Genomic DNA, 18,262 nt, shown 5'->3' on the forward strand with positions numbered 1-18,262 from the left:
GAAGCAGAGAGTATAATAATAGTTGCCAGGCCTAGGTGAAAGAGAAAATAGGAACTGTTGATAGAAGGGTAGAAAGTTTTCAGTTATGCAAGGCAATTAATTTCTAGAGATATATTACACAAGTCAGGTGCGGTGGCACATACCTATAATCCCAATGACTCAGGAGACTGAGGCAGGAGGATTCCAAGTTTGAGGCCATCTTCAGCAACATAAGACTCTTTCTGAAGATAAAATTCAAAAAGGGCTGGAAATGTAGCTCAGTGGTAGAGCACCCTTGGGTTTAATCCCCAGAACTGCATATAAAAACAAATAAACAAAAAAGAAAAGTCAGGAGATATGCTATGCAGCATAGTGACCATGGCTAATACTGAATTGTGTGTGTAAAATTGCTAATAGGGTAGAACTTATGTTGTGTTCCAATAATAATGATAAGAAGAATAAGAATAAAAGGGGTAGGAGAAAACTTTTGGAGGTGATATTCTATGTCCTTTGATGGTGGTGATGGCTTCATGGGTTATTCTTATCCTGAAACTCACTGAGACGTACATATTAAATGTGTGCAACTTTTTATATGTCAATCACATCTCAGTAAAGTGTTTACTTTTTTAATATCAATTAATTTAATCACAGCACATATTGCATCCTCTGTAACAACATGCGGCTAGGGGCTCCTATATTAGACAACAAAAATATAGAGTGCTTCCATCACTATAGAGAGTTTCATCAGACAGCACTGTTCCAGTTCACACACTTCAGGCTTCAAAGGGAATGAAGATAAAATTCAGATTAAGTGATTTTAAGTAATAAATTATTTAGAAAGAAGTCATATTTCTTAGGCTGTAGGCACTGTCATGTTGGTTATCTTATTTATTCCTTATAATATTTGTCCAGGAATGATATGAACTTCATTTTACAGATGAAGGCACCAAGGAAGAGAGAGTTTGAATTTAGGTGGCTAACTTTGGCATAACCTGTGCTTCAAATAAACCTTGACCATGCCTAGTAAGCATTTGTACCTGCTATAAGCTGCCTTTCCTGTTCCAATGCTTCAGGCTCACACATCCCTGGACAATGTCCTTTTAAAGCTTTCCACTCTCAAACGTCTCATATTCATTTGTTATGCATAGAGTAAGTTTTTTTCCTGACTTGTTTAGCTATGTGTTTGTATTTACAGTAATGAAACACGTTGCCTGAAGCCTTTCCTAAAGATAGCCAATGTTCGACAACTTTAAAACTTACTCCTGTGAAGCAGAGTTAGTGTCGGAAAAGATATCCCTCTATTCTGTCTGCCAGTGGTACATCTTTGACTAAGCCATTGTTTGGAATTTGAAATGATACTACTGAGTATTTACAAAAGAAAAATACTTACAAAAAGCTCTCTTTAAAATCATCAATGGCATAAGAGTAGCTTTAGATTATTGCGTATGCTGGGAATTCTCTTAAAGCTGACTTCCAATAGTACCTAGAATAATTTAAACCCATTCTCTTTTTCTAAAATGTCTCTTTATAAGAGTTGTGTTCCAATAATAATGATAAGAAGAATAAGAATAATACACACACACATGTATCTATCTATATGGATAGACTAAATAGTCATGCATCTGTATATATATATATATATATAGATAGATAGATAGATAGATAGATAGATAGATAGATAGATAGATGATATATAGATATAGATATACATTGCATAGTCATGCAAGGTATTCAGTAAATCAAGACGATAGGAAGGACTGAAACCTAGCCCTGCTCAGCCCACACCTGGGTAGGTCTGGTTTTGTTCTGAGAAAAGTTGCCTTTTTCTACTACGTGCAGAAATGCCATTGGCTTGCCAAGCCAGGTTCTCATGGGAACTTCTTCAGTAAGAAGTGGTTCACACAGAGGGAAAGGCTTCTCTGGTTCGCTTAAAGGTACTATGGATGTAGCTTGAAATTCTTTTGAAGGGTACCTTATCATGATTCTTAAGGAAAATAAAGTAAGAAATATTAAAACTCATCATAGAATATGAGTGACTCGCTGTGTAGTACTGACGAAAAGAATATTTTGAATGCTGATGCCCAAAACAGTTCATAAAAAGTGAAATGAATTCTAGGGAACGGTACTCTCTAGGACAATTGTTTGTTATTCAGTAATTAATTTTGAAGAAAAGCCACTGTTTAAAAGTACAGTCCTTTTCAGAGCCCTCTAGGGGTCATCTAGGTAGACGTGTGGTTGGGAGAAAGTGGGGCCATGCAGGTTTCAAGTGCCTCAAACCTAGTCTATAAACAGAGCAGCTCAGAGTTACTCCATTTCACATAAGGAGCGTCTAGCATTAGAATAAACTTTCACAGTTAAATTAAATTTGAAAACAACTACCTTAGAAAGTTGATAATGGCTATGCTCTTTGAGTATTCACCACATAATAGATATACACAAGTGTTATCAACAGAATCTTTGTAACAGCCCCATGTAGTCTATAATTCTCTCTCTGTACATCAAGCAGCTTAGAAAGGTTAAGTCATTTCCTTAATATCACCCAGTGGGCAAATGTAGGACTGAAATTTTAATAAAGATCTTCTGACTTTCCTTGAAAGTATTACTATCAACAAATTCTATATAATATTTAAGCTTGATTGCAATTAAAAGATACTAAAAATATCTGCTTTAAAATATAAAACAACAAAGGGTGTAGCTCTCAGTGGTATAGTATTTCCCTAGTATGTGAGAGGCCCTGGATTCTATCTCCAGCATCAAACACACATACACACATACACACACTAAAAATTTTATTAAAAAGTCATTAATATATGCATCTTGATATTAATATACTTTCAACTAATATGCTTATAGGGGATTTATTTACAGTATTACATGATAGTTATTAACCTGTATTTTTCACATTACCCAAAAACCTGACTCTCTATTCCCATACAAAAGTTCAATAATTATGAAACTGTTTTCTTTCACAAGTACACATTTTTTTTAATTCCATTGCCTATACTAAAACTCTCTTTTGTCTCTTATTTGTTTCAACTCTTATTTATCTTCAAGGATGTAATTTCCTAAACCTTTCCTGATATCCCTACTCATTTTTCAGTGTCCAATCTTTTCATAGCATTTTAAAATTATTTTCATAATAATTTCAATTATTTTAATCATTTAAATAATTTAAAATTATTTCCATGGCAATTAAAATTATGTGCACACACATACCCACACAAAAAAGACCATGACGAAAATGACAGCCATCTTTTTATTTGCCTTATAGGGCAAGGATTATATATAGTTCATCTTTATACACCTCAAAATATACTATATCTGTAATAAAAGTTGGATGAATAAATGAATACATAAATAATTGAAAATTTGAGAAAAATGATTATGGTCTTTTCTTTGCACATTTTCATGTATTGTATTCATGTAATGCCATTACTCTGACCACAGTTTTTTGGATGAAGGGTCTAGAACATATTGAAAAGTTGGATCAGTTATCTGTGAGGTGACATAAGGAGCATTTTGATCAAGGGTACTGGATGGTGACTGCTTAATTCCATCAGATATTCTTTATTACAGAATTTGAATGCAAGTGACAGAAATAGGGAAAAATAGAAAGTGTCAAAAGTGGTCTAGTAATATTGGAGAAGAGGAGAGAAAATTAGAGAAAAGCAGATATAAGGAGATACTGAGGCATAAGTAAGGAAACTGCTTCAGTAAGAATAACAAAAGTCAGCACTGGAATGAATGGACTAGATCCCCAGGTAGAGCTACTCTGGGTAATTGGTGATGTTGCTATTATATTCTGAACCGCAATGACAGATACTCCAGTTCACTGTGAGCACTGACCAGATGTCATGGTTTCCTCTCTATTTTTCCGGTTTCTTTAGTTCCTGTGTTTGTTTCCCCTGTGGTTACCTGAATATCTTAGGCTTTTCCATGATGTTTTAGTTGTTGTTGTTGTTTAAATATGGTACTATCAATGAGTTTTCAAATTGAAGAAAAATGTAAAGTTTAATGACCTCAGCTTAATTAGGAATTCGCCTTGTAATTAGAGACTTTGCATATGGACTGATTTTGAATTTAAGCAGTCAATGTATCTGACTAGTGTTATGAACCAATATAACTGATACTAGATTGATTATGAATAAAAGTCCTTGTTTGTATTTCTCCTCTCCCCATATACTATTTGCTCCCATTTATATTAAATACAAATAATGAAACTCATATTTAGGGAACAAAGAATACATTCTGGGATTAAGTAATTGTAAGAAGGTGCTAAAGGAGTTGAGAAAGTTGAGTGATCAATCTTGAAAAATACATTCTGTTATGTGGCTTGGTATGGTAAAGGAGGTATGAATTTTTTAATCCTTCCAAGGGTTATATTCCTGTATATACATATGCATAATTTGCTCTAGCTTACTCAATTTATAGCACAGTTCAATAAAAAAAATGGTGATCAAGTACCCATTGTATTTAAGGTGATATGGAGATTCCATGCCTTGTGACTTTTTAAATTGGAATTACAACCATTTACAACCATATGTCTTTGATGGTTTGAATATTCAACTATGTAAGGCAGTGGACTGGAGAAAATTACTTTTTGGAGATCCTCTTCAAAGGTATAATTCTGAGGCTGTTTATATGATCTGTATAGCAGATTATAAAACGTGAATAAATGCAATTTGAACAATGAAAAGTTTGAAAACATTTTATCAATCATTGTGTAGAGTCAGTCGTGTTTTAATAGCTTTGTGACATCTAATAAGCACTTTGGAGTATTTGAATACAAATGGTACAATATCATTAGGAATATAGCAATCATAGATGTGATTAAGGAAACCCTGTGTCATGGTTAATAATGATGATCTTAATAAATTATTATTGCAATAAATGTTCCATTCTGCTCAGTTATCCTGCTGTTTTCACTGCATCTGCAGCTGGTTCTACTAATCTGAAACAAGAAGCAGGACCAAGGTTACTTGAATGAAGGGCACTACAAGTACAAACACTTCATAGCAAAAGCAGGAGTCACATTGTCTAAGTCATGTCTTTCCCACATGCAAAAATTGTTCTCTGAAACCCATTTTGGTGCTATCACACTTTGAAAAAAGACTTTAGCAATGTAAATACTTTACTACCTCTGATTTTTCTGGAATAGAACAAAAATCTTAGGCAGGTTTATTACTTCATTCCTCAGTTTCTAAAGCACATGAGGCACATATACAAATGGTGAATATGGTCTGCAGACTTTGGAACATTAGCTGGGTCTTTGGGGACTGTGTACTCACTCTGATTTTCAAAAGGAGGGAGGGATCTGTTTCCAAAAATGAGTTGTCGATGACTATACCTATGACTTAACTCTCAAAGTTAATTTAATATACCTTTGTTTGTTCATTCATTCATTTGTTCATTAATTCATTCATTCTTTTGTTTACTAGGTCCAGATTAAGTGTATATATATATACATATATATATATATATATATATATATATATATATATATATATATATATATGTATATATAGATCATTTACACTGAATTTCAAGGAAATCTCTGGTTCTGGGTTGGCCTGTGCCTGGTGTGATGCCCGTCAGTGAAAATGATCTTCTGCAGAGAATCGTCAGGAATTAGTACTTTTTCATAAATCATCAAGGACAACTTTAAAAAAACTTATAATGTAAAAGAACTGAGGGGAATTTTTTCAAGATAATTTTTTTAAAAGTTTGTGCATTACCCAGACCAATAGAATATGTTTATTGAATGAAAGACATATTATATTCTAAGAAATTTAGACTGGGTTCTTATGATCAGAAAACAGAAGTCTGATATAATTTAGATTCTGAATGAGACATCTCCTTTTCTTGGTCCCCATAACATACCAACAAAATTTAACTTAGAAGAAATTTTCTAAGGGTGTTTTCCCCCTTTGTTGCTCTTTGATATAGTCCCATGGGATAAATACATATTATTAATAGGACATTTTTGCTACTGGATTCAGATTATGGATCACTAGTGCCCACACCACTAAAAGCCACTTCTTCTATGCTTGCACTCTGTTAATAGTTCCCTAGTTTGTAGTTGTAATTCTGTGCCACAGGCACTAACCACCATCTCTGAATCAGGCACTGACAGATATGAGAAAGGTAGGAACAAAATCTAAAACCTCATCTAGAGGAAAAACAGGCTTCCCAGAGTCATTAGAACAAAGTAATAGCCCTCACCAACAATAAATAATATTTATTAAAAACAAAATCTATACCAGGCTCTTTGTTGGACACTTTTCATACATTATTTCACTAAATGCTTTCTCTCACCCTATAAGGTAAAAATTATTTCTTCTCTTTTACAGAGGAGAAAACAGCTTCAAATTGAGCAGTTTGTTTTATGTCACACCGCGAGTAAATGAATTTAAATGGAGATTTTTCAGACCCCCAAGTCTGAGTTCTTAACTGACCCTCACCTGAAACTAAATATCTCTTGGTGATCAAATACCGAGCTACAATCACTGGTGTTATAAGTCAGAGAAAAAAAAAACACAAAATGTAGATGGAAGAAACTTTAGATTCCTAGGGAGATAATTCAAGTTCTGGCTGTATTATTTTAAAAAGTCTTTAGAGCTCTGGATTCCTCATTTGTGATCTGGGGACCTCAGTTTTATGTATAGAACTTCTAGGGTGATATAAAATTAAAATGGGTTTGTGCATATTACTACAAATTTAGTGGCTTAGAGTAACACACATTGATCATCCTATAGGTCCATAGTTCAGAATTCTGAAATGGATCTTCCTGGCCAAAAGGAAGGTGCCTGCAGGGCTCCACTTCTTCTCCAGGCTTCCAGGGGGAATCTGGTTCCTTGCCTTTCCTATCTCCTGGAAGATTTCCACTTTCCCTTCATCTTCAAAATAGCTTGCTAGATCTTTCCTGTATCTTCTCACTCTAACATTGACTCTTCTTTTGCTTCTTGCTTGTGCTGTTAGAGACTCTTTTGATTCCACTGTTCTCTACCGGCTTTCCATGGAAATCCCCATATTTTAAAGTCAGCAGATCAGCCACTCGTATATGTGGGGTTTTAGTTTAATTTTAATTAGCTATACATGACAATAGAATATATTTTGACACATCAGACATAAATGGAGTATAATTCCTCATTCTTCTGTTTGTACGTGATGTAGAATCATACCAGTCCTGTAATCATACATGCACATTAGGGTATTAATGTCTAATTCATTCTACTCTCATTCCTACCCCCATAATCCGCCCCCCTTCCTTTCTCCCTTCTGCCTAATTCAAAATTGCTCTAGTCTTCCCTAGTGATGCTACCCTTATTGTGAATTAGCATCTGCATATCAGAGAAAACATTTGACCTTTAGTTTTTGGGGGACTGGCATATTTTACTTAGCATGATAGTCTAAATTCCATCCGTTTACTGACAAATGCCATAATTTCATTCTTAATAAGGTCGAGTACTATTTCATTGTGTATATATATCACATTTTCTTTATCCATTCATCTGTTGAAGGGCATCTAGATCGGTTCCATACCTTAGCTATTGTGAATTCAGCTGCTATGAAAGTTGATGTAGCTGCATCACTATAGTATGCTGATTTTTAAGTCCTTTGGGTGTAAACTGAAGATTCGGCTGGGATGTAGCTTAGCAGCAAAATGTTCCATCCCCAATTCCAAAAAAAAAAAAAAAATTTAAAAAAAGAACCTACCGTATATGTATATTTTTAACTAAAATGGCATCCTACCAAATATATTGTTTTAATGTTTGCACTTGTCAAGTAATTTTTGCCCCACAATAAATGGCTATCTCTATCTTATTCTCTGATTTATGGTATTTTTCTAGATGGAACATGCTGCAATTTATTAACCCACTACTTTCATGGTAAATTTTAAAATTTATGTCACTTTTGTTATAATTAGCAAAGCTACAATAAGCATCTTTGTGCAGTCTTGGAAATGTATCTTTAAAAGCTATTTCTTAGAGTAGAACTGATGTGCAGCTTTAAAATATCATGTAAAATATTTAAAAACAGACAAAATGGAATTTTCATCAATGTACAAGAGCGGTGAAATTGTGTGCTCCCTCCCTCTCTCCTCTATCCATGTCCACAGCCTAATTGCTAAATTATTTCTCTAGCAATGATGCTACAACAGGTTCCATATCTAGTCTACTGCCAGGCTTATTAGTAAAAAGTATTAAAAATTATTGTTGTTATGACTTGTCTTTATTTGCCCAGCAGAGATATTAAACAACCTTCCATATGTTTACTGGTCACTTAGTTTTGGGTTTTGGTAAATTATTCTTATTACTTGCCCGTCATTCTATTGGATTGGTTGTTTTCATTATCAATGCAGAAGGACTCTTTATTGTACAGATTAATTCTGTGTCATCTGTGTTTCATAAATATTTTCCCAATCTATCAATTTTTATGGAGTTAATTTCTGATGTATCTTGCAATACATATATTCTTATTTTATGTAGTCAACCGTGTCTTCTTTCTTATTGAGCTGCTGAGTTTTAAGTCCTCATTAAGAAGGTCTCTTGTGCACTTAGATTGCTCATGTAGATATCTAATTGCTCATAAGATTTTATTTTGTTTATTTTTCATAATCCTTTCTGGAATTGATTTTTGCACATGACATAAAGATCCAAATATATTTGGTATGATTATATAGGCAATTATGCAAGTACTATTTATCAAATTTTGTATCATTAAACATCTAAATTAAACTACTACTTTTGTCATATATTAAAATTTAAAATATGCTGAGATCTATTTCTGAATTTTCTGTTTTGTGTTACTGATATACTTGTCTGTACCTCTATAAGAACTATAGTTATGTGTGAATGGATTACTAGTATGTTCTCATATCCAATAAAAGGAACTTTCCAATCTCTTTTTGATGGTTTCCTTAGCTAATCTCAGACTTTTATCTTTCCATAAAATCTTTAAGATCAATTTTTATCCAATTAAAACAAAAAAAAGCAACAAGAGAAAACACAAATAGATATCAGCATCCTCTTAGGAATACAAATGTACTTGCATAAAATTAATAAATTTGTTTTAGGAAAGATACTTATTTTCCCTTTCTTTCTTAGCAAGATAACCATCAAACTTAAATTGTGATACCTGGAATAAAGTCGGTATTTAATAGACTTCTCTGCACATGTCTGAGTTGTGTGCCTAAGCTCTGGAAATGTTCTCATTATCCTCTGCAAGCACCTTGCCTGGATAAAGAGAAAAGGGTTTGAAAAAGTAGGACTATTAACTTAGACCATGTGAGTGGGTCTGGAGATGGGGACCTTTAAACTTACGTTTTATATTCATTTGTTTCTTTTTCCCTCTACTTTATTTAAAGTACACAATAGTAGAACATACTTCAAATTTATACCACTCTATAATGACACAGAAGCTGTTGGACTCTATCTCCTATAAAACGGAGGCACACTTGTCATCTGGATAAGGGACATCTGTTAAGAGGCACAATTGTGAACTTAATAAATATGTTCTCTCCATTCTTCTGTATCCCATTCCACGTTTTTCTCTCTAACAATTTTACTGGGAGGCTGACTTATATGCAATATACCAATGAACATCTTTAACCTCTGGTTTCCTGTTTGGTTCACTCTCTGGTGGACACCATCAGGAGATCAGAGGTGGAGAGAACCAGGATTTATCAGGAGGAGATCACTGTAACAGCCTGGGCTATTACTCTACTCCCACACTGGAGAAAGGATATCCCATAAGGGTGTAGATCACCAAGTCCTCTGCCAAAGGGTATAAGCTCTTTAAGGTCCCTCAACTTTGGTGAAAATAGGACTCATGTAGATGAGACTCCATCCACCCTTAATAGCTTTTCTGAGCCTTGAGTATGTGAGATTTGTCTTCTGTTGTTCTTCATCAAAGCCAGGACGCTCTCTCTCTGGTCTCATATCACCTTTACCATATAGTGTGACCTAATCAATGAGTGATGTTCTATCATAGCCACAAATCCTGCCCACGTTGAAGGGAGGCAAGTACACAGGGTATGTATTCCAGGGATGAGGATCTTGGTGAATCATTTAGGATTCTGCTTACCACAGTGGTGGAGAGGGTATCCAACTGCTTCAGAAATACCTTCACTGACTTTGCTATTTTCTCCTTTACTGTCCCCTCATATGTGAGATTCCCATGCTTCTATTTCTCAGCCATATGGCAGTTCTTTAATATCAAGTGAACAGTTGATAGTTTTTCCTCATCTGTTGGCTCAGATTCAACTTTCTTGGATCTGATACCACTTAGTGATCTCATTTCTCCCGACTTGAGTTCTCTAACATCCTGCCTGGAGGTAGGGTGTGAAGAAGAAGAATTTAAACCCTATTGTGGCTCTTCTAGAGGTGCTTGGGGAATGAGAGCTGGAGGCTTAGTTATTAAATATACAGATTATAATTTAATCATTCTATCAGGACATCCCTCACCTTAACTGTCTTTTGATTCTAACTCCCAGTCTGAAAGTCTCTTTGGTTTATTTATTTTTTTCCTCAAAAAGGAAAAATGTCACCTAAGATGTGTTTGGAAACTGGGATTTTTACCTGCTCTCCTATAATTAGCCAGACCACCTTTTTTGACTCCCCTTTCAATGTTCCTAATGTCTGCAGTTTCTCAGATTTGGGTTAAATCTGTGAGAAAAAAGAAATCTCCTTATTTATCCTTTAATTTATAATCTCCTGTCTTGATAGCTCATTTACTATCTGTTCCTAACAGCTTTCCATTTTCATTAATCATGCTTTTATAGACTCACAGATGTATTCTAGTTAACTGAATATGCCATTTTTATTTCTGTGTCTCGTGTGATTGTTGTTGGAGGATCTGTGATTTTTAGGTAGAAGAGAAGACACACCTATCTTTATTCTACCATGAAAGCCAAAGGTCAGTGTTATGATAATGACTACTGTCATTATTTTATAATAAACATATTGGCCATTGTATCTGCTTTGATTTTGGGTTTTTTTTGTTGTTTGTTTTGTTTTGCTGTGGACAGAAAGCTTAAGCCAACAGTCTTCCAAGGAATAAGAGTTAACAACTTGGCTCACAAGGCCAGGTGAAATAATTTGCATAGATTTTCCTCTGTTGGTTTGTAACTCTACCTGCCTTCTAACAAAAACCACCCTGTTAAGTTGGTGGAGGCCCATGGAGTTGTTGAAGTAAAGATAAGATGAATTTCTGTCTCCAAATAATTTGTATCAACAATGGATCTGCTGGCTACATTTTTTTTGTCCAAAGTTATCCTTTTTTTTTCTTTTTTTAAAAATTGAGCTTTAAGCAATAAACACAGGCTTCTGTGGTTTGAATCTTAACTAATATGATATTTTTGGGGAAGAATTCTTACTAAAAATTCCAAAGTGGGCTAGATATTTTTGATAATCTAATATAAATCCATTCTTAGGGAGCTATTTAGCTGATTTAAAGAATAATGAAATATTTCTACTTATTGAAAAGAGTATTTCATCTCCTGGCTATCACACTGTGAGAGATGCTTACATGGGAAAGGCACAGTAGACCACAAGGAACTCACAGGTGGCATTATTAGCCAAGATTCATGGGTTATTATTTGTTTTTGTTGTAGAGGTAGAAAAATTTGCAGTGGGGTTTTGGGCTAGCCACACTGGATCTCAGATGTGACTATATACTGGGGGGAAAAAAGTAGGGATCCTATACACATGAAAACATGTAGGCACACACCTTTTCCTCAAATCTCCCCAAAGCAATTAAAGCAGAACCTGGGAGGAAGGCATGTGTTCTGGGATTTTATAACACTTCTCAGATAGTTCTAATGTATAGTTTAGTGTTGAGAATCACTTAGCTACAGTTACAGGTAACTTTGGAAGAGGAGGTATGTGAAAGGAAACATAGTTACATTTTTCTCTGTGCCATGGTGTCCTACTTTATAATTTCCAAGAAAGCCATTGAGAAAAATCTCAAAACCCTTTCTTTGCTCAGTAATCCCCCTCTAGGGATGGGAGAGGAAGATGATACTTTCTTTAAATCTCAGTATTCCACATAGAGAATAAAGTTCTCTGCTTAAGAGCTGAGGCACTATCAATTAACATTAGGGGAATGCTCTGTTTCCAAAGGTAGAGTTTCTTCCCCTACCCTTTCACTTTAATCAAACCTCCCATTGTCACTCTGTCAGTTTAGTCACTGACTTCTTTTTGAAGGGTCTGCTGCTGGGAAATTAGTTGCCAGGGTCACTGAACCCCTGTGAGCATCCTCACCTCTAATGCCAGCAAGTGCTCATTCTCAATTCAAAAGCTTGTCTGCTCAGACCTCTGCTGCAAACCCTAGGATGTAGTCAACCTGCAAAAACATTGCTTGAAAAGGAAGTTATGAGGGCTTGACCAACTCCTGTGAAAGTATTGAGTTCAGCTCTAATTTTTAATCATGTTTAAAGATGAGATCTCTTCTGTTTTATTCCTTATAATAAAACCTGTCTTTCATTCTGGAAGGCAAACCAAGGCAAAAACTTAAAGAGAGTTCCATCATCTCCTTTGACAGATTACGTGAAACATAGACATATTTCAGAATCATAGTTATGATAATGAATATTATTTTTTATTAGTGTGAATTGATTCTAAGGAACAAGTTCTCTCTTCTGTTTTCAAAGATAAAAAGGTTAGTAACAAGATTCTATCTCACTCAGAACTAGCTTCTCTATCAGTGTTCTTTTTCCTGACATAAGCAGGTTTTAACCTCTTAAGACTTCAGTAGTTTGGCATAAACTGATCTCTGGATTCCATTCTATTTCACAAATCAGTGAACAAAGTGCTCTTCCTGAAAAATTATTACAAACTCTTCATTACATATGACAATGAAGGAAACTAGAAGAACCAGATGGAGTTCTGAATCCCAAGTGGATTTTCAGCATCAGAATAGGCAGGGGGAAAAAACAAAGGCGACTGTGTTTGACTTGCAAATTTGTTATGAAATAAATATGGAATGCTTCAATGCTGGTTTAACCAGCCCTTCTTCTCTGAAATAATATTGCAAATTTATTTAGCTATTTTCCTCTTTGAAGATTCAAAAACATTCTATAAATTATGGGTAGAGATTTTCCCTGGAGAAAGAGGGATAAGACAGGAGAAAGGGGCAGCAAACATTGTCAGTTCTTCAATGATGTTAGAAACTATTTGAATTCAGAACAGTGACAGCACATCTTCTTCTAATGTGCCTATTAGGCAATCTCAGGTTTAATAGTTGAATATTTGGCATTGGAATAGTGAGCCACCATACAATAAAGACTATATTTGAAATTTCTTTATAAAAAAGGGAGAGAAAAAGAGCCTTTAAAGCCATGTACTTACATTATCACAGAAAAGGAATCACTTTATTTAAAAGCAATGATTAATTAAATTTTCTAAAGAGTTAAATTGATAAAGAGTTCTGAGTTTGGCACATTTTTCTATTTCCATGGGGTTAGAAAGGCATCTTTCAGATAGTAAACACATTTACTGCAGATTTTCCTGAGTTGCCTCTCTTTTGCTCTTTTGTTAATTAGGAATCTAAGGGGAAAACACAAATTGCTTTTTTATAATGTCTGTTGGTCCACATTTACAAACCTTCTGTCAGTGGGACTCAGGACTGTTAGCTCTTTTGTTGTTGCTATGAACTAAATACTTGCTTGACAAGAACAATATAAAGGAGAAAAGTTTACTTAGGCCCGCATAATTTCAGAGGTCTTAGTTCATGGTCACTGGGCCTGAGGTATGGCAGAACATCAAGATGGGAGGGTGTGGCAGCTGGCAAGTAGAGAGAGAGACACAAAGAAAGATAGAGGCTGGGGAGAATATAAACCCTTCCAGGGTATATCCACAGTGACCCATCTCCTCCACCTAGGTCATACCTCTTAGTAGTCCATTCAGTTATCAAATGGATTAATCCAATGATCAGGTCAGAGACAGCCCCCATTGCCTAAAATTCCCAGCTCTGAACCTTGCTGCATTGGCCATCATGCTTCCAACACATCAGATTTTGAAGATATTTCAGATCCAATCATAACTTTCCACCCCTATAAAATCCTATAAAAACATGGGCGAAAACCTCATGTTCATCTCACCATGCAAACTGCATTCAGTACAAGAGTCCCCATAATCTTAACAGTTCCAGATTTTCTCAAAAGTTCAAGTCCCTAGTCTCCTCTGAGACAACACAAACCGTTAGCTATAAACTCCTGTGAAAATGAAAATCAAGATATATGCATCTTGGGCTGGGATTGTGGCTCAGTGGTAGAACACTCGTCTAGCACTGATGGGACCCGGGTTGGATTCTCAGCACCACATAAAAATAAAGGCATTGTGTTGTGTCCATCTATAAAGAAAGATTCATTCTCTCTCTCTCTCTCTCTCTCTCTCTCTCTCTCTCTCTCTCTCTCTCTCTCTCTCCCTCTCTTTCCTTTAAAAAAAAAGATATATACATCTAATAAACAATGTTATAGAGTAAGCATTTCTATTCCAAAAGGAGGAATAAGAGCCTAGGAAGAGGGACGCATCCTAAACAAGACAACAATCCAGTTAGGCAAATATTAGTCTTGTCACTTCCTGTACAGCATCCAAGGCATGTAGTGGTGAGATGTGGACCCCAAATGGCCTGAGCAGTCCCATCCCTATGTCCTTGCTGTTTATAGCCAATGTGGCCTTTCTCTTTGGCTGGCTCTGTTTGAAACCTGTAGTTTTCCTCAGCAGATGGTCCACGTTCCTAGCATCTTCCTGGAGTCTCCCTCCCCACTTCAACTTTGCTCACAGCTTAATGCTGTCACCCTTTCAGACACAGCTTGCAGGGAATCTAATCATGCTATACTTTGTTGGGCCTCATAGACACCTTCCCTGGAAATCTCAGTGGAAGCCTCCATTGTTGCCTAACTCCGGCATCCTGCCTTCCTGCAGAACTAGCCCCACCTGAATGGCACAAAGTCTGCTGCCATCTTGAGCAGTAGCCAGGCCCCCAAGTGCCGTGGCCACACTGGATTCTGAGCACTGTGCAGCTGAGCACTGTGAACCAAATCCTATAAAAACAGCTTTCTAGGTGGTCCAAGGCTCTACCTTAAAAGAAGTGCTTTTCAAACATGTTTTCTTTTTACTCCCTTAAGCCTCTCAGGTGGGGTCTGACTGATTCCAATGTTTCCTGAAGGTATCTTCCCTACAGTCTCCCTGCACAGAGCACTTGGTTTCTCTTTAATGGTGCCAATCAGCAATAGCACCTTTCTTGATTCTAATTTTCCGTGTACTTTTCTGACCAAATTACAATGTTTAAAAATCTTTTCCTCTTTGCTTTCGACTTCTAGTTTTCATAGTAAACATAGCTAAAACCTGGCTAAAAGTGGCCAGCAATACCCGTGTCATGACCTAAATATTCTGCCACCTTGAAATTTCATCTACCAGATTAATTAGTCCATCACCATTAAATTCAACTTCACAGAAAATCTTAGCACATGGACAAAATGGAGACACGTTCTTTGCAGGAATGTACCATACATGGCTTCTAGTCTAAATCCCAACTGAGTCCTCATTTCCATCTGAAACCTCCTGTGTTAGATAGCTTTTTTTTTTTTCATTTCTGGGACCAAAATATTCTACAAAAACAACTCAGAGGAGGAAAAACTAATTTGGACTCATGGTTTTAGAAGCTGAGTCCCTGTTTAGCTAACTCATTGCCCTGGGCCCAAGGTGAGGCAGTGCATCATGACAGAGGTCATAGCAGAGGAAAGCATCTTAGGACATGGCAACCAAGAACTAGAAGAGAGCTTGAATGCAAGGATCCAGGGATAGTATAATCCCCAAAGGCACACCCCCAGTGAACTACTTCCTCTAGTTGTGCCTTGCCTACAGTCAAAATTGATCCATTCAAATTATTATCCATCAAATGGATTAATGCACTGATCAGGTTAAACCTCTCATTATCTAATTACTTCACTTCTGAATATCCTGCATTGTCTCAGGGGGGAAAAAATGAAGAAATAACATCTATTCAGACTACATAATAAAGTTTTAAAATAATTCAGTAACAGTGAATTATGTATTTTATTGAAAAGAACTCTGGAGTTCAAAAAGTCTAACTTACTGGTCTAGGTAAGCTATCTGGTGATAGTAACAATATGTAATCAGTTCTTGGTAAATAAAATTAAATGCATTTGAAGAAGAGAAAGTAGAAAGAGGAAGAAGAGTTGAGAGGAGAAAAGGGAGTCATAGGGAGACAAAGATTGGTATTGCCAACATTTTTCTTCATATTCTGTGCTATGCAAAATATCATATGCAAAATGACATACTTGTAATGTTTCTATGCAATAGTACTAAAGGGAACCAATCCCAGGATCTATATTGATTAGTGCACTTCGGTATTGCATCTAGCAGAGGGGATTAATGTGAATCATGAGGGCAAGACAAAACAAAATATAACATGACAAATAGCCAGCATTAATTTTTTTTTTTACCTTTCTATCTCAATCTCTGCTTATCGACATGTGAAACAAAAGGAACAGTTGTAGATTGTATTTCAGGGCTGATGAAGATACAATGATCGGTTGAATTCTATCATTTAGTGGCTTGAGTTTCCCCAAAGCTACACTTAGATATTGTACTACTGCTCAGAAATACACTATTTAGGAGTAGTTCTGAGGCTAAACTTGGGAGAACATATTCCAAGTGTATGGTTTGCCAGCTTTTGGTCATATGTTGCAAAGATCTCCAAAATAGAGCAGGATTTCCTTTTTCTTTAGACATATGTGCTATTTAAGACCTGGGAAACATCAGTAACATGAAAACCACTGGACAGGCTTTCCCAAGGTGCTGTATGTGTGCTTCTGGAAGTGTAGGCAGTGTAGATGATTGTTTCTGAGTGGCATCATATATGTATATATATTAAATCAAGAATAGTTCATTATTTTAATAAATAATAAATATGCCTTTGACTTAAAAAAGAATATTACGTCATAAATCAAGGTCAGGTTCATTTAAGTATTGAAAGTATGTGAGCTGATAATAAATATGAATTGTATGTAGGTGATGTCCAGGTTTGAAATAAAATGTATGAAAGTAGTACATTAATGAAATTTGGAAGGAATAAAAAGCAACTAAGCAATAAGCTACTAGGTATAGGTAACTTGAGAGTTCTTTTCTTGTGTCATATTTATACTTATTCTATAGAACCTAGTGCATGGTAGATGATTAATAATTTTTGATAAATTAATACTAAAGAAAATTTTAAAAGTCAATTTTGTCTCTTTTACAGGTTTGGAGAAATTACTCTTTCTGAATTGCCAAGCATTAATCTATTAAAAATGATAATTACAGCCCTTAAATATCTCAGAGCTATTATAAGATAATATAATGCTTTTATTTGTATTATTATATTTGTTTAATATAATAATACAAATAAAAGCATTTTATAAACTACTGAATATACAAAATCAGGATAATTTTATATTGTTTTTAATTCCCATGTAATACATTAGCAATCTAGCTAAATGAGTTAGCATTTATATTAGTGTTGGAGACCATTCATATGTCATGAAAAAGTTCAATATTCCTAGGGCATGTTAGACCTTTTAACTATGTGCTACAGGAAGTGGAGATATGTGATCTGGCTTTGTTCCTCATACTGTGGTCTGCTGAGCAGTGCCAGTCTCTGGTGTTTTATCACACTATAAGTAGTTTTTCAGTTTCTGAGAAAAAAAGAAGTTAAGTAACTAGCATCTTGCAACTATGAAATATATGATGAGCTATGAGCATTAGAGGAAGTCCTACAAAGCTCAAAATGAGTATTATCATAAAGGTTAGTAGGTGCCCAGGTACTGCCAAGAGTGGCCCAAACTGTTAACCTTAGTGTGATAGATTAAAGATGACCACAAACTCTCTTTCATTTTTCTCAGTTCCCTTAATCTTGAAAAAGGACTGGCCTTATAGAATACTTATTGAATACTTGGACTAAAATAGCGTGGAGGAAGTGACAACCAGTCAGTTTCTAGGTTGTGGTTTTAAGAGACTATCAACTTCTATATTTCATCTCTAAGAACCTGCCGCTGGGAGTCCAGAACCACCTGCTGTGTAACAAGACCCTGGTTTCCCTGCCATAGCCACATTAGAGCAGCCACCCCATTGATAAGCATACTAAATAGAGAGTCCCTGCAGAGCCCAGCATTCCTACCATCCTTATTGAGTCTCCACTGGAGAGTGAAGTTGCCTTGGATCTTCTAGAGGAACTTTCTGAGAGTTGAACACTGGGAGGACTCGACTGGTTAACATTA

This window comes from Ictidomys tridecemlineatus, chromosome 14 (assembly GCF_052094955.1).
Source record: "Ictidomys tridecemlineatus isolate mIctTri1 chromosome 14, mIctTri1.hap1, whole genome shotgun sequence".
In the NCBI taxonomy this organism is placed as follows: domain Eukaryota; kingdom Metazoa; phylum Chordata; class Mammalia; order Rodentia; family Sciuridae; genus Ictidomys; species Ictidomys tridecemlineatus.